At 43.3% G+C, this 22,747-nt stretch overlaps 1 protein-coding gene across 1 annotated transcript in view; it reads right to left on the bottom strand.

Moving 5' to 3' along the window:
- The window catches only part of LDLRAD4 (low density lipoprotein receptor class A domain containing 4), a 339,191-nt gene that overhangs the window by 281,598 nt on the left and 34,846 nt on the right, over window positions 1–22,747 (bottom strand). The window contains exon 2 of the mRNA XM_054164423.1: window positions 3,969–4,095. The gene's annotated coding sequence lies outside the window, so the exon portion shown is untranslated. The remainder of the gene's footprint in view (window positions 1–3,968; window positions 4,096–22,747) is intronic.

The following is a 22,747-nucleotide window of genomic DNA, read 5'->3' as shown; positions in this document are numbered from 1 at the left end:
CTTGGATGCAATCCTGTGCAACCTGCTCTGGGTGACCTTGCTTTAGCAGGGTGATGTTTGATCTCAGTGGTCCCTTCCAGCCCCCACCATTCTGTGCTTCTGTAACACAGGAACAAATATTTTCAAAAGGAATCAAATGCATAATCAATTTAAAGAAATGAAATCTTGTACTTAACAGCATTTCAAAGGTCACCAAAGTTCAGCTTCAGTCAATCATCAAGATTTCTTATTGCTGCTCTACTAGTCAAGAGTGACAGACAGGTAACCTCAAACTCATTATGACAGAGCTCAAGAGCTAACCACTACTTACAAAAGTAAGCATTTCCAGAATGAAAACAAAATCATCTATGTTGCTGATGATAGCACAACATAACACAAGAATTCCAAGCTTTCCTGTTCCAAATCCAACAGTTTTTTCATAGAAGGACAGGTTTGTTTGTGTGTGAGAAAGGAGAATGAAAGTGGAGGCCCCTCCTGCTTCCACTGTGCACCACAAGACGGGATCTAACAAATAATTATCTCCTGCAAGATGTTCTTGAATCTCACATTCATCCCTAAATCCAGGTAAGACTTAGGACTAGATGATTTCCAGAGGTCCCTTCTAATCCCTACCATTCTATGATTCCCCAGTCACAGAAGTCAAAATCATTACTAGTCTCTAAACAAAAAATCATTTTTATGCTTAGGAAGGTACACAACATTTTCAGAGGTGGCACAAAGACTGGGTGTCACTGTCTTTTAAGTTCTTGCTTTAAAAAAGTACTTCCTAAACTTTTCCATAATGCTTCTTAACATATAGCTATACAACTTCTGGTCTGCCAGGGTCAATAGAGCAGCATTTGAGAGGACCTCCTTCAAAACCAAGCCAACCACACAAAAAAGTATAATATTTAGAAGATGCATGTGTCCATGATGCTTTATTTTCTCTTCATTTATGAGTAATGCCTGAAATTTGAGCAATCCACTATAAGAAAAGAAAAGAAACAACCACAAACAACAAGAATTTCATCTACACAAAATACTCCTTGAGAGCCTCCAGAGAATAGGACAACCTAGCTCTTCATGGAACTGACTCCAAATCACTGAAGCAAGCACAGGCTAGATGGGAAGAGTTAAATAAAGCTGCTAAAATTCAGCAGCACTGCAAGCTATTCCAGACTACGGTTACCATAACCTACACTGGGTGTCCTCTGCATAAGCACCAGAGTGACTTTGTGGACTGCTGAGACTCAGTCTGTTGCAACTGGCATAAGTTGCCACAGGCGAGTAATCACAAGAAACTGACCTTGGCAAAAGCACATTTTACACTTCACTGCTGTTCAACTGTGTTATACTAAAGAGAGAGCAAGTGAGCATAAGCAGAAGGGGGAGGGAGAGAGAACAAAAGGGGATAGACAGAAAGCATAAAAAGTGACTGCAGCCATTTTCAGCTTTACCTGCATTTAAGGTTTTAAGAGAGATACATCCCCAGTGCGCATCACAACCTACAGGTGGTTACATCAACTCCCTGTGGTGCCATCTTTAAACCCGTGGGGTCTGGGAGTTTTAGGGGGAGAAAGAAGGGAGATTTAGTACTAAATCAGGAATTAATACCTAAAGAAAAAAACTCTCACAACAAGGTGGGAGAAAAATCCATAGAAGACAAAGACAACTTCTCACTTCATCCTACCATTGGATTACTGAATTACGAGAATTTTCAAACTGTTCTTTCCTGCTGTTGGGCTACACCTCCAGAGAGTACATTCTGGAATCAGCTGCAATAAATGAAGATTAAATGTGTTCCATGAGGTGGGCAGCGAGATGTCTCAGTCCTGACTTTTAAAGTTTCAGCTCAACCTGAACTTCAGAAGCTCTCTCAAGAGCCCAGCAGCAATTTGCAGGAACTAGTATGGCAGAATTCCCACCACTGCACACACAGTTGTGTCTGTCCTTTCTTAACTGTCTGCGATCTCCTTGGGTTTGGATCAGTTACAACCTATCAAATATTTTTCTTAGTTTCTGCATTTGTTTTGTTTTGTGGGTTCTTTTATTGATTACCATATCTCCAAAGAAACAGGACCTGGCAGAAGAAGATGGCACAGGATCCCATCATTAGCACTAAACCACATCCTGCCCAGATTTCACAGCAAGATTAACACAAGGATCTAACCTTGCGGGAATGTTGGGTTTCCAGGACAGTCAGTGGTTGAAGCAAAACATGCACAAGCTTTGTACAAGTTCCAAAACACCCAACCACTCTACACTTGGGAAATGCACAAGGTATGCAAGTCTAGACAAAATAAAATAAGACTATATGCATTTTATATCTGTTTTCCTACCACTCTTAGGTCAGCGACCTAAAGATCAGAGCCCTCTAATAAAATCCCTACTACATGCGGCTTTTCTTCCCAAACCTGAAGGCTGCTTCTCCCCCGTGTAGACAGTTTCTCTGTTCCTCATCTGGTCCAAAATTAACTCAAAAAACTTGCTAAAAAAGCCAGCCTTTGTTCCTCTCAAACATCCAAACCTTTCACATCTCTGCCTTCATGCAGTCTCCTTTCCTCTATTACAGCTCTTCTTTCTCCATTTCACTACTCCAAATCTCATTACTCCCAGTAGACTGAAGGAAAGTGGGGGTTTTGTACGCAGTCACGTCACTACCTTGAACCATCCCCACCTGACATAAAGCCATCATGGTTTAATGGCCTCCATTGTCACTGGCCAGGGAGACACAAGTCTCAGCCCTGACAGCAGATGGCCGATTCATACACGCTGTCGTTCAGCGATTCAACAATGATATGATCACGCTCAGCCCATGAATTATAAAAACATCAATTCCATGAAGCATGACTTAAAATTCCAAGGGACCGAAGTATTCCAGAGTTTGAACTTCACATCTGGGTCAAAAAGGTGTCAGCTGTGGATCTGCAGAATTTTAATCATCTCACCAGATTGTAGCTCTCTTTCTCACAAATAAATGATGTTTGGAGGGCCCACAGGCATGAGTCGTGGCATGCAAGGGGCGGGATGGGTCACCAACACACTCATTCCTTCTGTGCAGTGCAGAAGAAACTCTTGCACGGTTTAGGCAGAGAGTATATACTGATGTCTGGCTTATTTTGCTGACTCTGCACTTGGGCACATAAAAGTAAATATTAATTTTTTATTCACTAAGTCCTATAATAATTAGTTATAGTAGATTAAAAACAAAAAATTCAGAAAGAGTGACCTCGTTCTGCAGTAATCACTTGCAGGTTTGGTGATGATACGGTCACTGCTTCTCACAATGGAGAACAGCAAAATAAAAAGGTGCCAAGAAAATGAGCACCTGAAAGGAAGAGTCAGTATTTGTATTTACTAGCCCAAAAGTAAACATCTCCTTCTATTACACAAGAGCACCCTCAGCTGAAAGCAAGAATTTGACATCTCTTGCATGTTCTAAACAAAACGTTACTGAGTTAGTCTCTCTCTTTGTGGTTTTCTCTGTGTTCCTCATACTGCACCGTAGTTTAAAACTGTCACTCAATGCTGAATGAGCTATGTGACTTTATAACTCAGCAGTCACCATCTCATTTTCAAGTAATTTTTCTCATTAGGCAGAATAGAAACATTAACTGTGTCTTCCACATCCAGGCAATAATTACTGACATGCTGGCTACTCTGGGCATCTCACTTCTCTCCCTCTTCCTTTCCTAACTCTTTCATCTATAAGAATTCCTGGAAACCAATCTATTTTCACAAATAATACTAGGGCAAACAAGTCAAAATCTTCCAACATCTAAAAATTACTACTAACTGAGCTATAGCTATGTCTACAGATAGATACCTATACAGACACATCAACACATACATAAATATAATTGCTATCAAACGTGCATCAAAAAAGAGTGTGCTGTTGCGGTATGGCATGGCTAAAATCATACTGGCATGAGATTAATTTGACCAAAGTATTCCCCTGCTGGCAAATGACTTGTTTGAATTACATTTACCTTTCTGGAAGTTTCAGAAAGAAATCTTGTCTAGTTTCAACATCCAACACAACATAATGAGATCATTGACGTCCAGAGAGTCAGGAGATTCTTCCTTTTCCTTCTGGTGGTGAATATTGAGTGTGGTCTACAAGAAAAAGAAAGTAGGGAGAGAAGAAAAAAAAAAAACCAACAAAAAAGTTTAGTATTTTGAAAATCCTTACAGAACATGGTACTGACTCCAGAAGATCAATCACTCACTGCTGGATTTTCAGTAAGAATTCAATGCAGATTTTCTTTTTCCCTAATATCTCAGCAAGGGTTTGATTTTCTGTGTCATATATTCTGTCTCTTTGCCATCTTAAAGACAAAGACACCAAAGTGGAATGCCTGATGTTCTCCCATTTCTTTTTTTAAAAAACCTCTAATGTACAATTTGTATTTTCTGCTATAAATTTAAATTTAGCATCAGGAAATTTGTAACTTTTTGTTTGAAATCACCTAGAAGTAAGACCACAGTTTCTGTGCTGTGAAGTCCTAACACACTTCACAAAAGCAAGAATAGCCCATGAAATACAAGCACACTGAACACCTAACTTTGCAGACACTCATGCTGTGTAATACCATCATCATTGGAAGGGCCCTCACAGATCATCTATTCAACCCACCCTGCCATGGGCAGGGATACCTATCAACTAGACTTGGTTGACCAAGGCCTCATCCAACCTGGCCTTGAACACCTCCACACAGGGGGCATCCACAACCTCTTTAGGCAGCCTATTCCAGTCTCACCACCCTGGTACTGAAGAACTTCTTCCCAAGATCCAGTGTAAACCTGCTCTCCCTCAGCTTCAAATCATTTCCCCTTGACCTGTTTCTAGAGGTATTTAGCTACAGCTCCTAAAGCTGGGCCCTACTCTCAAGAGCACCCAAAGCCATGGTCAGCTCTGCTTTCAGCTCAATCTTCTAGTTCTTTCAGTAATAGAAAGCAAACTCAGAAAAGCTTTGCCTCAGATTGATCAGGCATGTGTGTGCCTCTCTCTCAGTACCCAGGCCGCCGTGCCAATATGTAGGATTAAACTTTTTCCAAGGTTGAATAAGCCACCATCTGTCTATCTTGTGTGGTGCTGTGCGCCATCCGGGAGACATGTCCCTTAGAGCATGTTTCTACCATATGTCACTCCTGAGTGATCGGTGATGCCAAGACATTTGGGAAAAAATGACTAAGTCAAGCTGGAAAACCCTTTCCGAATTCCAGAGGAGGTTTGCCAAGCCCTGTATTTGCAAATAACTTTGCATGCACCCATTTTAGCAGATACTGCATGTAACAATACATAACCTCTACCCAAACGGACAAAGCAATCCTTTGGATGATCTAACTGCCCCTCTGCTGTCCGGAACTTGGACACTTTTTAGTGAGCCAAGAGATTCAGGTATGATGCATCTTCAGGAAAAAAAATATAAGGAACTTCGGCAATTGAAAGGGAAAAAACAGATGTAAAGAAGATGTTTCAAGAAAGGCTCTACCTGGTATTTTAAAGCCACAACAAATAAGTAGTTTCTTTCAAAAGGCTCAACTAAAAACACCTAAGGAACTGAATGCCAGGCTTTTTTTTCACTAGCTGTATCTAAAATGCTCACGTGCATGTCATCACCTACACCAAGTGTTAAACTGCTGATACATCACAGTTCATGCAATTAAAATTTGTCTAATAAAGAATATGACTCTATTCTATTTTGGACTTAAAGAACCATTTTATGTTCCAATTCCTCAATTATTAAATTAAAACTCGAGCCAGCATTGTTCTTATGGCCAGCTCAAGGCTGCTCATTTACATAACTGACTTTCAAGGGCACTTGGCTGTGCAGCAATTAATACCAGTGAAGAAACTACCAGACCTGCTACTTAATGTTAAAGACGTTCTTGAGAACATGAAAAGAAGAGAGAAATTATTAAGTCGTGATTACAGCCTCTCTGAGTAAGTTTAACTTGAGAAGGAAATCTGCTCCTAAGGGTAACAGTAGAAGTATTAAGTATCAGGAGACAAATTAGAGGAATTACTACATTTAGTGACAGAAGTGAACTGAGGAGCAGTACTAAAGTCCAGGAGAAATCATTCACAGAGGTTTGAGGGTCCTTTGTGTCCTTCAGAGGTTGGACAATCACTGGAACAAAAAGGAAGATGTGAAACAAGAATTCACCACAGCCCACTAGGATTTGGAGAAGAAAGAGCAACAAAACAGCAGGAGAAGTTCATGTTAGGCAAAGAAAACCTCTACTGAAAAGAGGTGATTATTAAAGGAACATGGGATAAATTATACTTCTTTATATTACTATATTATATTTATTTTTTTTAATGTATCTAATTTAAATAGTCTCCCTACTTCTGAGAGGGAATCTTGCAAAGGTGAGGACTGTTTCAGCCAGGTGGCAGTTAACCATTTAATCCATGAAGCAATGTGGAGCGGAATGAAGAGAGGAAAACAACAGCTAGGCAAAAGTAGACCACTTGCCTACACAACATGATGAACCATTTAGAAGCCAGCACCATTTCTAAAATGCTCAGCTCATTCCTGGCCTGCTCTGACAGCCTGAGGCATTCCTGCTGCTCAGCCAGGAGAGACTGGAGATGCTGGTTGTACAGCACCAACTCTCCGCTGACCCTTCTCACTCCAATGGGAAACACTTAGACTAACACGTGTCTGCTCTTACTAATGTCCCCTTTGCTTCTCCAGGGACACCTTGTTCTGGCCTTTCAGTATTTAAAGGGGCCTATAGGCCCTTTCATATATGAAATATGGGGACAGATTTTTAGCAGGGTCCATTGTGACAGGACAAGGGGTGATTGTTTTAAACTAAACAGGGAAGTTTAGATTTCATAGAAGGAAGACATTTTTTACAGTGAGGGTGGTGAAACTCTGGTACAGGTTACCCAGAGAGGTGGTAGTCCCATCCCTGGAAACAACCTGATCTAGTTGCAGATGTCCCTGCTCATGGTAGGGGGCTTGGACTAGGTGACCTTTAAAGGCCCCTTCCAACCCAAAAGATTCTATGACTTTTGCATCCATTTATACATCTAAACAATCTTCCCTTTAGAACAAAACATGATTTGGGTGTATCATATCACTGACTCAGAGGGCTGCAAATGGGGACAAAAGGAGAGAAGGGACATCTATCAAAGCTGTCAATTAAGAAAATTCTTATTCTAGATAAGCATTCATACTGTGAAGCTGGTAAACAGCTTCCTCACAGAAGCAGCAGCTAAATAGATTCTGCACTACCATCTCTTGCTAGAACTACAGCAGAAACCATTCCTTCTCTTACAGCACTACTCATGAAGATCCCCACATACCTATAAGGAAAAACTAGAAAGCAAACACTATGAAGGGGGAAACATTAAAACATGAGGATGTGGGTTTTTTTCTTTCCCTTTATATTCACATGAGGAGGCTTAGGATCTGTCACCTCTTCGTTCCACACTTTTGTGGAGATACAAGCAGGAATCTTGAGAGAAATTATGTTTCTTAGTTTGGTTTAATCACTGCTGAGTCCCTCAGAAACGCTTGGCACACATGGACAGTGTTAGCTTGTGCTCCACTTCAAACATGAACTAAGCCTCAACACTCACTGTTCTTCTCAGCAACTTTTTAGGAAACTCTCCCTATGCTCTCAGACTTTATAAGCTCAGGATTCCAACAATCATATGCAAAACCATTCTAGGAATAATTTCACTCTGTGGCATAACTATAGGTTTCTATTACATAATGCAAAACTTAACTGAGAAAAGTGATGATAAATATGAGACCAGCACATGTAGAAGGCAGCAGCCATGGAATTTATTTCCTCAGGAAATCTCATTTTGAGGGGATGACTGTGGAGACTGTTTACACACAACAAAGCCTCTCAGAGCACAAGGCCAAGCACAAAGAGTTATGTTCTCCCAGCCATCCATCTGTGGGGTTATTTTATATTTTCCCACATTCATTCATCAAAGTTCATTTCCCAGCAGAGACTCAAGGCCCTAATCAGCAAGAGTTTCCTTCACTGACCAAGATGTAAGGGAGAAAATCCAGGTTGGTGGGAAGCTACCAAATGTCACTAAAAGCTGCAAAGCAGTCAGTCCTCTAATATAAAGTCCCTTCTACAAGTGCTGCAACAGAAAAAGTGTTTCTTGCTCAAAATGTTAATGCAAAATTAAAACAAATTGCAGTCTCTTTTTATCACCAGTAATAAGTAATCATAAACTAACTCTACATGCAATGTGAAATCACCTTGGAGTTCACTGCGTTAGCTTCATTGGAGGTGCAAAAAGAGGGATGGGGAGAGAGGTTTGCTTTTTCCAAGCACAGAGCTAAAGCAGCTTTCCTCACCTATGTTTCCTCTTCTTCACTTCCCCCCTCCTCTACACAAAAGCCAAGAAAATCTGCCATTGCTTTAGGTCAAAGGAAAAACAGGCCCAGCTGCCGCAAGCCAAACAACGTACAGGTTTGCTATCTCCCCTGCTGTTTTGGCTCGAGCTCTTCAGACTGGAAAATTCGGAAGCACGATCTCCCAAGCTCTATAAATGCCAGAACCATCTAAGAGGAAAATAGGACAAGGCCACCCCCAGGCAAGTTTGTACTAAAATCTGCTGGCTGCAAGGCAAAAAAATACAGTAAACATCACATAGGGACAGACTGCTCCTTGGAAAATATTCCACAGGAACAATATAGCTTCCAAAGAAGGGTTGTGCTGAGGGGACTTCTGGAGGGGAGAAAAACAAAAACAAAAACAAACGTTTTAAGATCCTTGTGAGGAGTCTGCAAGCTAATGGCACACTCAATGACAAACTGTGTGACACGCAATATGCTTTTGACATTAATCCAAAGAAGAAATGTAAAAACAATGTGGAATGCTCTCCACAAAGTGGCAACAAATTTGGTATCCCAGAATAGTTCTGCAGCTCACTAAGGAAATTTCACTTTTGACAATTGATTTCATGGAATAAAAGAAGCAATAAAATGTAATTAAACCATCAATACCATCAGCTGGTCTCTTCAGGAAATAACATTTCAGTTAAACTTTTGCAGCCCTTGAGAGATGAACTTTGTGACTGATTACTGTACGCTTTAACGTGCTCTATACTGACTCAACCTAGAAAAACAAGCCCAAAACAGAAGCTGAAACATCCTTTTTCCTGTGTAGCTCAAATCTGCAGTAGCAAGAAGCTAAACAGCATGCTCTCCACCAGATGGCTGAAATAAAAAGAACACTCTTTCTGATTAATTAGGAAACAAATGAATCTGCTGTTAGCACAACAAGTTACCATCAGGAACCCTGGGCTCCCATTAAACTTTGGTATTTGTGCTTTCTCTGCAACTGTGCTAAGGACCAGATCAAGATTTGCCACTCATTTCAGAAACAAAACATTACACACACAGAAGTGCATCACACACATCAAGGTCTCCTCATGCCATAGAGAATCACAGCAGGCAGAGTTGCAAGGTACACCACCACATCCCTCATCAGGGTTCAGTGAGCAATGGAGGCTCATGCGTGCACACTTAAGCTCTCCAGCTGCTCCAGGAAACAGAAATCCCCAGACCAAACACAGCACAAGGAGCAAGGACGTCACAGCACAAGGAGCAAGGATGTCAGCACATGCAACATGTCTCCCTGATAAGGCTGCCAAGGATGACTGTGAACATAGAATCATAGAATCAATAAGGTTGGAAAAGACCTCAGAGATCATCAAGTCCAACCTATTACCTAATACCTAACATCTCATGACTAACTAAACCATGGCTTCAAGTGCCATATCCAATCCTTTTTTTAACACCTCTAGGGACAGTGACTCCACCATCTCCCTGGGTAGCACATTTCAGTGGCTAATTACTCTCTCTGTGAAGAACTTTCTCCTCACCTCAAGCATAAACCTCCCCTGGTGCAGCTTGAGACTGTCCTCTTGTTATGGTGCTGGCTGCCTGGGAGAAAAGACCAACCCCCACCTGGCTACAACCTCCTTTCAGGTAGTTGTAGAGAGCAATAAGGGTTCTGCACATTGGCCACAACAACCCCATGCAGAGTTACAAGCTGGGGTCAGAGTGGCTAGAGAGCAGTCAGGCTGAGAGGGACCTGGGGGTGCTGGTTGATGGTAGACTGAACATGAGCCTGCAGTGTGCCCAGGCAGCTATGAGGGCCAATGGCATCCTGGCCTGCATCAGGAACAGTGTGGCCAGCAGGAGCAGGGAGGTCATTCTGCCCCTGTACACTGCACTGGTTAGGCCACACCTCGAGTACTGTGTCCAGTTCTGGGCCCCTCAGTTTAGGAAGGATGTTGACTTGCTGGAACGAGTCCAGAGAAGAGCAACAAAGTTGGTGAGGGGTTTGGAACATAAGCCCTATGAGGAGAGGCTGAGGGAGCTGGGGTTGCTTAGCCTGGAGAAGAGGAGACTGAGGGGTGACCTTATTGCTCTCTACAACTACCTGAAGGGAGGTTGTAGACAGACGGATGTTGGTCTCTTCTCCCAGGCAGCCAGTACCAGAACAAGAGGACACAGTCTCAGGCTGCGCCAGGGGAGGTTCAGGCCAGATGTTAGAAAAAAGTTCTATACAGAAAGAGTGATTGCACATTGGAATGGGCTGCCTGGGGAGGTGGTGGAGTCGCCATCACTGGAGGTTTTCAGGAGGAGACTTGACGGGGTGCTTGGTGCCGTGGGTTAGTTGTTTGGGTGGTGTTTGATTGGTTGATGGGTTGGACGCGGTGATCTTGAAGGTCTCTTCCAACCTGGTTTATTCTATGTATTCTATGTATTCTATTCTAAGGTCTCCCCTGAGCCTCCTCTTCTCCAGGCTAAACAACCCCAGCTTCCTCAGCCTCTCCTCATAGGGGTTGTGCTCGAGGCCTCTCACCAGCCTCGCTGCCCTTCTCTGGACACATTCAGGAGTCTCAATATTCTTCTTAAATTGAGGGGCCCAGAAGTGGACACAGCACTCAAGATGTGGCCTAACCAGTGCTGAGTAACAGGGGCACAACGACTTCCCTGTTCCTGCTGGCCACACTATTTCTGATGCAGGCCAGAATGCCATTGGCCTTCTTGGCCACCTGGGCACATCTCGAGCAAAGGTTCAGAACACAGCGCAGGCACTGGGGGTGGAGCAGAGGAAGGCACAGAACACACTGAACATGAACAAAACACAGGCAAATGCAGGCACTTCAAACATGACTATAATGTATGGTGCTGCTGAGGTGAATGACCACCTGTGGAAGAAGGAAACTGAACTCACCCAACCCAGGCAGATGCAGAGGGTTGCAGCTAACAGCTTTCAGTGTTGTCACCCTCTCTGCCTTCCATGGAAGAATTGCCCTTTCAGCAACATACAGCATAAGCTCCAGAACTGGAAAAGGCACATTCAAGCAAACAGTGCCCTGTTGCTAAGATGAGGATATTGAGGCAGAGAGCTCCCAGCTTCTTCAAACAACTGCTTTTTTGCACCAAACCTGGGACCACTTCAGAAGCAGCTGGCAATGCACTGAGAAACCCTGCCATGTTTGAGGGCTACATGGGCACACAGTGCAAGGGTCAAAGCACAATTTCAACTTCTTTAATGACAACTTGGGTGCTTAAAGAGGCACCATGCCTAAGTGAGAATCCAGAGCTGCCAACAAACCCTCAACACTGTAACTTTGAGTATTTCTCTTACATGCACAACTGAAGTTCTCAAATGTGATGAGAGGTATTTTCTAGGGACAAAGGGAATGGTGGAGGCACTTACTGGAAAGTAGATCCAAGACGGCTTTTTGAAAAGGTGCTGGAGTGTGTCCAGAGAAAGGCAATGAAGCTGGGGAGGGCTCTAAAGCACAAGTCTTATGAGAAGCAACCGAGGGAACTGGGGTTGTTCAACCAGGAGAAAAGGAGACTCAGGGAACACCTTTTCACTCTTTACAACTCCCTGAAAGGAGGCTGTAGTGAGGTACAGGTCAGTCTCTTCTCCCAAAGAACAAGTAATAGGCCAGGAGCTGCACCATGGAAAGTTTAGATTGGATATTAGGAACAATTTCTTCACCAAAATGGTTGTCAAGGCCTGGAACAAGTTGTCCAGGAAGTGGTAGAGTCACCATCCTGGAGCTATTTAAAAAGATGTATAGATGTGGTGCCAAGGGACACAGTTTAGTGGTGACCTGGCAGTGCCAGGTTAATGGTTGGATTTGATGACCTTAAAGTTCTGCTCCAGCGAAAACAATTTTATGATTCTACATCCTCTTATATAATTGAGGAAGCTGGGAAACTAAGTAAGAAAAATCAAAAAGGCTTCCTCACACATTACAAAAAGGATTCCAATAATTTCATACATGTAAGAAGGCCACTTCCTAAATGATTTTATCTCAGATTTCCTTATAGGCTTGTGACAACTACCTACTGCAGGAGATACAAGGCTACACAGAACTGCAAAGACCACAGAAAACACTGATGTTCCAAAGTGCACCCAACCATTATATACTACCTACAACTACAGGCTTGATGGGAATTTTTTGAGCATACAGTATCAGAAAGCAGACCCATGTAAACTTCCAGCTAACATAAGATTATTTGGCACAGTGCCTTAAAATGCACTCCTCTTCTGTTTGCCTATTCGCTTACTGGAGTTAATGCCTTCTAGACTCATGCTGGAAGAAACCATGAACAACTGAACCTGTGCACCATCTCCCATCACTCACAATATTGCAGACCTTAGGAATATCCTCCAATGTCTCTTCCTTCCATGATAGAGTCCCAGTTTTCTTTGTACACCCACCTAAATTCTGGAAAGATCTGACAATGATCTGTAGGAGTTAAGAGGGAGGAATCTAGTTCCATTTATTCCCATATGTTCCTGAATTAATAGTAGCCACAGCCCAACCCTTAAATTTATGTTTGAAACCTGCAATGACTCCTCTCATCAAAGTTCTTTCCTAACATTTACCTTAGCAGTATCTCTAACACCCTCAGCTTCTTTGATATCACCACTTCCAGACAATTTGCATCTGGCTGATCTATGGGAATGATGGCCAGAGGCACTGAAGAGCACAGGACACAGGATATGTTCTGACATCCTCCATTTAGATTACATCTCACACCCAGCAGCTACTTTATCAACAAGCTAAAAAGACCAAAGAAGCAGCACAAAGAAAAAGTGCAGCTTCATCATGAAATTCTCTATTTCAGCTTTCTTGTTGGTTTCATGATACTGGGAAGCAGAGATCTCTGTAAACAGACTTGTTTAGTTTCCATGTCTGTTGCCAAATTTCCATCCTGCGGAACCAATTTTAAACAGAGGGGGGGGAAAATTGTCTCTTCCCATCCTCAGTTCCTTGGTGTCATCCTTATTAAGGATACAGAGTAAAAATTGAATGGAAATGAACCAGTCACAGTGGGATTCAACTTCAAATGTTCACTTTTAATTGCCAAAAAAAATAATTTAGAAGAAAAAAACCCGCAGATCACTTCAATCCATTCCCTCCTTTCCTGCAGCTACGGAAAGTTTTCAAACTGAAGGTTGCCAATGATGACTTTGTTATAAACTGGAGTTCACAGTTATTTTTATGGAATTTTTGTCTCGGCAACTCTTAGCTCAAGCAGTTCTCATGAAAATATTTCCAAACCATCAACTTGGCTAAGTATTTCCAGTAAAGCAAAATAATCCCCAGCTCCTAAATACAACTCTGCTTCTTTTTTTAAACTTTGCTTTATCCTTCAGAAAACTGGTACTGCTTTAAAAATGGCAAAGACAGGAAAGGGAGAAAGGAGATCAAAAAACAACCCTGACAACTTCAAGCAGCCTGTAGTATCTCTGGGTTACAGCAGATGTAGACCGGGAGTTGAGATGTGGGATACAGTCTTCCACATATACACAAGTATTAGCAGCCAAACAAAAACGAACACTGCCATTTGAAATAGCACAGTACTTGCCTAGCAGAAAGCTTTCAAATAGATGCAGCCATCGTTAACCCATGCCGACCGTCAGAGCTTCCACACTAACATAAAGAACCTCATGAAGAGGAAAGAAAAATATGATAGACATTGTATTGTCATCTTGTTTAGTGTTTCTGGAGAGGGACTGCAAAGGAACCATTTCTTATAACCCTGTTCGTATCTGTCAGATGTTACACGCTTTATGTAACTATCACACATTTGGCAAACTCTTCCTACCTACCCATATGCCAGGGAAAAGCTCAAACTCAGGAAGAGAAACCTTCCTCCACAAAGTAAATTTCCTCTTTAAGAGGAACTCTGAATTGCATCTAAGGCTCCGAGATCTCTGCGCTCTCATCTCCCAGACTGATCACAGAAACAAAGAAAGGTTTGGGTAGGAGGGGACCTTTAGTGGTCATCTAGTCCAACCCCCACACATCTTCAACTAGATCAGGTTACTCAGAACTCTGTCCAGTCCAACATGGAATTTTTGCAGGGATGAAGCTTCTAACAGCTCTCTGGACAACCTGGGACAGGGTTTCAGTACCCTCAGTATCAAACATTTCTTCTTTGTATCTAGTCTAAATCTACTCTTGAGTTTAAAATCATCACCTCTTGTCCTGTTGCAACAGCTCCGATCAAAAGATTGTCTCCATCCTTCTCATAGGCCCCCTGTAAGTACCAAAAAGCCACAATAAGGATCCCTGAAGCCTTCTCTTCTCCTGGCTGAACAACTCCCAACTCTCGCAGACTTTCTTCGTAGTAGAGGGGTTCCAGCCCTCTGATGATTGTCACAGCCCTCCTTTGGACCTGCTCCAACAGGTCCATGTCTTTCTTCTTGTGCTGAGGACTCCAGAGCTGGACACTTCCACTTAACCTAAAACTTGCAGATCTGCCTTCCTGGGAAGCTGAACTATCCATCCTGTGTATTACATACACCAGAACAGCAGCTGAGCAGCTGCATCAGCTCATTTCACATACCAGACCAAAATGCAGATGCAGTATGAGCGCAGCAAGCCCTCATCCATGCACCTACAATGGCTTTTTCAAAGTCAAAGTGCCAGATATGGTTGCATGTCTGGAATAGTTGCAGTATGGTAGAGGTTAGAAAGGATCTTTGGAGATCATCTAGTCCACACCCCTTGCCAACACACTAGTGACCAGGTTCATCATCTAAAGCAGAATTAAAGGACATTCACATCCAGAGACCCAGGAGCAGTTAGCTGGGCAGCAGAGCTACTCCCAGGGGCCAAACCACACAGGACAAAGTACTCTGCTTACAAGTCTTTCTTTCACACCAAGCAGAAGAGGCCCCCACCTCTGATCTTAAATTCAAACCTCATTCATCTCATATATGGCACCAAACCATGCAAGCTCCATAGGTAGTCTGGAAACTGGCGCTTCCCAGCTTTTATTGCAGTACGTAGAGGAAAATGGCAGCAGCTGTGACAAGTGGGAGCTGCCACCAGAATACCCCAGCAGAGGAATGAGAGGAGTGTATGGAGAAGCACGTAGGAAGCTATGGAGAAACAGAAGAGAGCACAGCACAGAGCACTTACAGCACGACTTGAGAAAACAAACAGTTGCGGATCCTGGCAAACATGCGCCACAGGCATCACTCACAACACAAGCTCATCATCAGAGCTCATGTCCTTTAGCAGGTTGAGCTGTGACACCAAGCAGCAAATGCCCTTTACCTTCAATACCAGGAGTCAGGGTGTGCTGCTAGAACAAGTGTGGGACTCTTCCACCTGCCCATGGACCAATTACTTTATCTACCAGGACTGTCCAGCCAGCATTTGTCACACTGCTTTATTACAGCCTTTGGAGCCTCTTGAGTTGCAGGAAAAAAAAGTATCAGTAGACATTTCTGTTTAAAGGTGTGATACACTTGGGTTCACAGGAACTCAGGAGTCTGTGATTACAGAAACCACGGCATGGTTTCTGAAAGGGAAGATCAAGAGTCACTGTTCTGAAAGGAAAAAGTGAGCTGTCAGTGACTGACAGAGGGAGGTTGCAACAGGATGTTTCATTGGATGTGTAGAAAATAGTGCAAAGTCCATCCATGAAACAAGGACAAAAAAGGGGTTCAAGGGATTAGAAGACACAGCACTTGCTGTTGCTTAATCTAGAAATGAATCCTACAGGAATTCTGATGTAACAAGGGTGGTAAAGACAATTGGACAAGAGTAGGCTGCAGTGGAAACCTGCAGGATACAAGTAATTTGTCCTCAGTGAAGAGGTTCCACCTGAAGTCTTATCAAAGCCTTTGCAAAGAAGATGGGGAGCAAATCCTTGTACTATCTCCTCCACCTCAGCACAGCTCCAACACTCCATCTGAACCTGATGGGCAAAAGAAATCTTCAGTGAACAGAGCAGGGGGAAATGCCTGCATTTGTCAAGTAAAAGGGACTGTAACTGCCTATAAGCATGAAGTCCTGCCTGGTATTTCTGAGAAGGTACCAAGGCACTGGATATTAATTTCTAGATATTAAATGAAGAACACAAGCTCAGAGGAAGATTTTAGTTTTGCAGTGCTAACTGATGCCCTACTAGGTAAGAATCATAGAAAGGCCTAGAGTGGAGAGGACCCTCGATATCGTCTACTCCAACCCACAGCAGCAGGTGGTAATCTCTCAATTACATTTGGTTGCTCAAAGACTCATCCAATATGGCCTTCAACACCTCCACACATGGGGCATACCACAACCACTATGGGCAACCTATTCTACAGACCTACCACCCTCGGACTTAAGAACTTCTTCCTAAGATCCAGTTTAAACCTACTCTCTAGACAGCCTACCACTAGACAACCTTATGAAAAGTCCCACTTCAGACTTCATGTAGGCTCTCTTCAGGTACTGGAAGGCAGCTGTAATGTCCCACCAGAAACTTCTCTTTTCCAGGATGAACAACCCCAGCTCCCTCAGCCTATCCTCATAGCAGAGGTGCTCTAGCCCTTGGATTATCTTTGTGGCCTCCTCTAGACTCGCTCCAACAGTTCTATGTCCTTCTTATGCTGGGGACACCAGAACCGGATGCAGTATTTGAGGTGGGGTCTCACAAATGCAGACTAAAGTGGAGGAATCACCTCTCTTGACCTGCTGGTACTGAAACACAGCACTCTGTGCTAGGACCCTACACACAAACTGTTTCAAACAGCTGACAAATGCCTGCAGAAGTACAGTGTGCTTCCTGAACCTGACACCCGAGGAAATTACCCACTTCTGGGTGGTTTGTTAAAGATTCTGAGTGTTTGAGAGTCCTTTTGGCGCAGTGCTATACAGACAGAATGCAGAGTGGGGAAAACACTCCTGCTTCACAAATACACCAATGGATGGGTGACATCAAATTCTCAGCCTTCCTAAACCTCTCAAGTATATTATAAATACGATGCACACTTAAAATAGTACTAAAGCAACAAGTAACTCCAGTATTGCCCCATAACTGACACAGGTACAGCAAAGGTATCGGCTCACCCCGGAGTTTCAAACAGCCAATTATTTAATCCTTGCTTCAGTAAGCATGAAGAATGTAAATTAAGGTATCCTGACTTAGAAACACACTGAATCTTGTCTCTATCCAGTTTATGATCCTGTTCCAAATTTAGGTTTTAAGTTACTCAATAATTATACAGTCTGAATTTTCTTTAAGTCTACACTAGGTTTATTTGGCAAGGTTTTGGTACTGGAAAGGCTACAGGGGTGGTTTCTGGGAGAAGCTGCTAGCAGCTTCCGGTATGTCGGGTGAAGCCAATGCCAGACAGCTCTAAGATAGACCCATTGCTGGCCAAAGCTTAGCCTATCAGCAACAGTGGTGCAACCTCTCTGATAATATATTTGAGGGAAAAAGTTGCTGAGCAACAGTAGCTAGAAGAAAGGAGAAAGAACATGAGCAGAAAAGCTCTGCAGACACCAAGGTCAGCGAAGGAGGAGGGGAAGAAAGTGCTCCAGGTGCCTGAGCAGAGATCCCCCTTTAGCCTGCGGTAAAGACCATGCCAGGCTCTCCCCCTGCTTGCTAGCAGGACTTGTGATCCCACTGGAGATCCACACTGAAGCAGTTCTTTCCTGAAGGACTATGGCTCTGTGCAAGGATCCCTGCTCGAGAAGTTTGTGAAGAACTGCACTCCACGGAAAGGACTCATATTGGAGAGGTTCATGGAGGGCTGTTTCTCATGGGAAGACTGCGAGGAGCCCTCCCCCTGAGGAGGAAGGGGCAACAGGGAAAACATGTGATGAACTGACCACAACCCCCATTTCCCATCTCCCTGCACCACTCAGGGGAGAAAGCAATGAAAATCAGAAGTGAAGTTCAGCCCAGGAAGAGGGAAGAGGTGTGGGGGAGGTATTTTAAGATTTTGTTTGTATTTTTCTCATTACCAGACTCATACTTATCAGTAATAAATTAAACTAATTGTTCCAAGTCTGTTTTGCCCGTGATAGTAACTGCCAAGTGATCTCTTTGTCCTTATCCTAGCCCATAAGCCTTTCACTGATCTTTTCTCCCCTGCCCAACTGGGGAAGGGAGTGACAGAGCAGCTTTGGCAAGCACCTGGCATTCAGCTAGGATCAACCCACCACAAAGTCCTCCAAGATTTCAGAAACAAAGGCCTTAACCCTACAGATTGAGCTCAGTCCTAATGAGAATTCCATTCTCCCATGATTTAAGAAGTTTCTCTTCTGAGATTCCTCTTTGTAGGAGTGTAGGAGTCTGTGCTTTGAACCTTCTATAAGCAAATAACCTTACATAAAAGAAGTCATAGAATCACAGAATTGTTAGGGTTGGAAGGGACCTCAAAGATCATCTAGTTCCAACTCCCCTGCCATGGGCAGGGACTCCTCACACTAGATCAGGTTGCTCACAGCCACATCCAGCCTGGCCTTGAAAACCTCCAGGGATGGGGCTTCTACCACCTCCCTGGGCAACCCGTTCCAGTGTCTCACCACCCTCATGGGGAACAACTTCTTCCTAATGTCTAATCTGAATCTACCTACTTAGAGTTTTGCTCCACTCCCTCTAGTCCTATCACTACCTGACACCCTAAAAAGTTCCTCTCCAGCTTTCTTGTAGGTCCCCTTAAGATACTGGAAGGCCTCAATAAGGTCTCCTCAGAGCCTTCTCTTCTTCAGACTGAACAGCCCCAACTATCTCAGACCATCCTCACAGGAGAGGTGCTCCAACCCTCTGATCATCCTCATGGCCCTTCTCTGGACCCACTCCAGCACATTCAGATCTTTCCTATAACAGGTGCTCCAGAACTGGACACAGTACTCCAGGTGGGGTCTCACCAGAGCGGAGTAGAGGGGGAGAATCACCTCCTTCAACCTGCTGGCTATGCTTCTCTTGATGCAGCCCAGGATGTGATTGGCTTTCTGGGCTGCAAGTGCACACTGGTGGCTCATGTTGAGATTCTCATCCACCAGCACCCCCTTCAGGGCTGCTCTCAAGCCAGTCACTGCCCAGCCTATATCGGTGCTCGGGATTGCCCTGACCCAGATGCAGGACCTTGCACTCGGTCTTTGTGAACACCATGAGGCTGTCATGGTCCCACCTCTCCAGCCTGTCCAGGTCCCTCTGGATGGATCCCTACCCTCCAGCGTGTCTGCCGCACCACACAGCTTGGTGTTGTCAGACCACCTTCAAGAGATAAGCAATACACTCAGTTAAAGAAAACCTGACTAAAAAAAATCATTTCACATCAAAATTGTGCCATTCCACCTAAATATTGCTAAATAAAAAGCCCAAATGAAAAAGGCAAAACATCAAATATTTTTTAATTTAAATCTAGGAAAACAGAAAGCTACTTGGCAAACTGTCTGCAAGGACTCTAGATTTTTCCCCATATGCAGCTGTTTTGCACATTTTTAACACAACTGTATCTCAGTACATCAAAAAATATTCTACTTACACTGTATTACACTTCATATGCTGCATTATCTACTCATTTGATACCCATATATTACATTTATTCTGCAGACTGTATCTCATGTTCTGCACGTTGTGCCATTCTACTCCTAAAGACATTTTCCAAGAGGGCAGCCACACCACCATCTCGTGACTTGTGCATTTCATTAGCCATAGAATGGCTTAGGTAGGAAGGGACCTCAGAGATCATCTAGCTCCAACCTCCCCGCCATGGGCAGGAAAGTCTCTCAATTACATTTGGTTGCTCAAGGCTTCATCCAGCCCGACCTTGAATACCCCCAAGGAGGGGGTATCCACAACCTCCCTGGGCAACCTGTCCCCGTGTCATCATCCTCACTGTAAAGAATTTCTTCCTAATCTCCAGTCTAAATCAGCCCTCCTCAAGCTTCAATCCATTCCCTCTAGTTCTATCACTACAAGCCCTGGTTAAAAGTCCCTTGCCAGCTTTCTTGTAGGCTCCTTTCAGGTACTGGAAGGCTGCTATAAAGTCTCCCTGGAGCCTTCTCTTCTCCAGGCTGAAGGGCAAACCTACACAACAGTGAGCAAACCTACACAACAGTCACCTGAAGCAATAAGAGGGTGACAATCACTAGGAAAACAGTGAAGTAAATCATGGCAGGGGGGGAGAAAAAAAAAAGTAGTTTTATGCATGTGGACTATCTCTTTTTAAGTGGCTTCATCTTAAAGACCTTCATCATTAAAGAGTTTTACTTGTGAAACAACCTAAACAGGGAAGAAAAAAGTGATTCGGTGGTAACTGCATCTGAATCTTTCAGTATCTCATAAAAATCTGAACCATCAATCTTAAAATTACTCCACATGTTGGAATTGTTTTAACCTACTAGTAACACTTCCAAACTATTTTCTCTTGTCACAGCATTTTCTTTGACTTCTCTGATGTTCGCTTAACAACTTGGGGTTCTTTTTATGCTCGTTTAACAAACAAGTCCAGACAGCTAATTTCCCTGTCCCTGTCACTAGGCTTCTGCTAAGCAGCAGAGGTAAAATGATTACAATAAAATAGGGAAACATTTGAAAACCATAAATTACTACACGGATTTCAGCATCTTCAGTAAATGGAACTGCTTGCAATTTAGTCAGCTCTGTGCAACAGTTAGGACTGATTATGGTACTTAAACTGTTACTGGCACCAACACAACTCCCAGTGATGAAAACATCTGTGCAATGAAAAGCCAGGTAAGGAAGAAAGGGCAAGAACAGAAAAAACATGTGAAACTCCCAAATAAAAGGGAACAGAGCAAGTTCAAGAAGCTTTGGAAACTGCAAGGGCAGGAATTGAAGTGAAAATGTGTTTTATAAAAACACAGACTGTTTTCTGAGACAGTTAAATATTTTTGTTAATGGATAACACTTCCTTAACATACAATTTCCACATGGAAACATTAAAAGAAGGAAACAGGAAAAAAAACAGCAGGTGACATATACAGAAACTGCCCACTCTTTTCTGTCCATGGCCAACTTTTTCTCCTCTGGTCTCCTTTGGAGCATCTACAAGGAAAGACCTTCAAGATCATTGAGTCTTATTTGAACTTCACAGAATCACAGAATTGTTAGGGTTGGAAGGGACCTCAAAGATCATCTAGTTCCAACTCCCCTGCCATGGGCAGGGACTCCTCACACCAGATCAGGTTGCTCACAGCCACATCCAGCCTGGCCTTAAAAAACCTCCAGGCATGGGGCCTCCACCACCTACCTAGACAACCTGTTTCAATGTCTCACCACCCTCATGGGGAACAACTTCTTCCTGACATCCAATCCAAGCCTACCCACTTACAGTTTTCTCCATTCCCCCTAGTCCTACCACTACCTGACACCCTAAAAAGTTCCTCTCCAGCTTTCTTGTAGGTCCGCTTCAGATACTGTGAGGCCTCAATAAGGTCTCCTCAGAGCCTCCTATTCTCCGGACTCAACAACCCCAGCTCTCTCAGTCTGTCTCCAGGAGTGGTGCTCCAGCCCTCTGATCATCCTTGTGGCCCTTCTATGGACACATTCCAGCACATCCATCACAACTTAATGATCTTAAAAGATTTTTCCAACCCAAAAAAGTTATGATTTTATGATTCTGTGATCATGATATAGCATCAATGTACAGAGAAAGCTGCAACTACAAGCTGAAATACAAGAGAGTACAGATACTTGCCTTGTGTGCACACTGTCACTGTGAATTAGGCCTCAGCTGACAAGCTAAAGACCTGGCTTGTAGCCTCACCATTCAATCATCCATCCAATCTCATCAATTGAGCAAGGCAGTAACACGTGTCCCCTCTAGCTTAAATGACAGCAAAACTCTGTGTTGTAATCACAGGTCATCTTCAAACAACACTTACCATTAAGGATGGGTTTGTTCCAAATCAATTGTTTATTGAGAATTACTCTAATATGATAATTCCCTCCACCCCTTCTAACTCTTGCCTTTAACATGGTTTAGAGTAAGGTATCAAAATGAGAATTTTGTAATTTCTTAGGAATGAGTTAACAATAAATTACATTGGGTAGAAGGCAGAATTAGCCATTTCCTTTTCAAAAACTCTGACAAAAATAAAGTCCTCGAGATGAGTTTCCACAGATGAATCTATCACAGTACTAATCTGTTATGCCTTATAGAATCATAGACTGGTTTGGGCCGGAAGGGAACTTTAAAGATCATCTAGTCCTGAAGGGACATCTTCAAGAAGATTATGTTGCTCAAGAGCCCCACCCAACCTGACCTGGAATGGGACTTCTACCACCTCTCTGGGCAGCCTGAGACAGGGTTTCACCACCCTAATCATAAAAAAAATGTCTTCCTTCTATCTAGTCTAAATCTCTCCTCTTCTAGTTTAAAACCATCACCCCTTGTCCGGTCACAACAGGGCCTGCTAAAAACTTTGTCCCCATCTTTCTTATAGGCGCCTTTAAGTACTGAAAGGTCACAGTAAGGT

The sequence above is a fragment of the Dryobates pubescens genome, chromosome 9 (assembly GCF_014839835.1).
Source record: "Dryobates pubescens isolate bDryPub1 chromosome 9, bDryPub1.pri, whole genome shotgun sequence".
NCBI lineage: Eukaryota > Metazoa > Chordata > Aves > Piciformes > Picidae > Dryobates > Dryobates pubescens.
The sequence above is the reverse complement of the archived record's forward strand: the minus strand, read 5'-3'. Positions and strand labels throughout refer to the sequence as shown.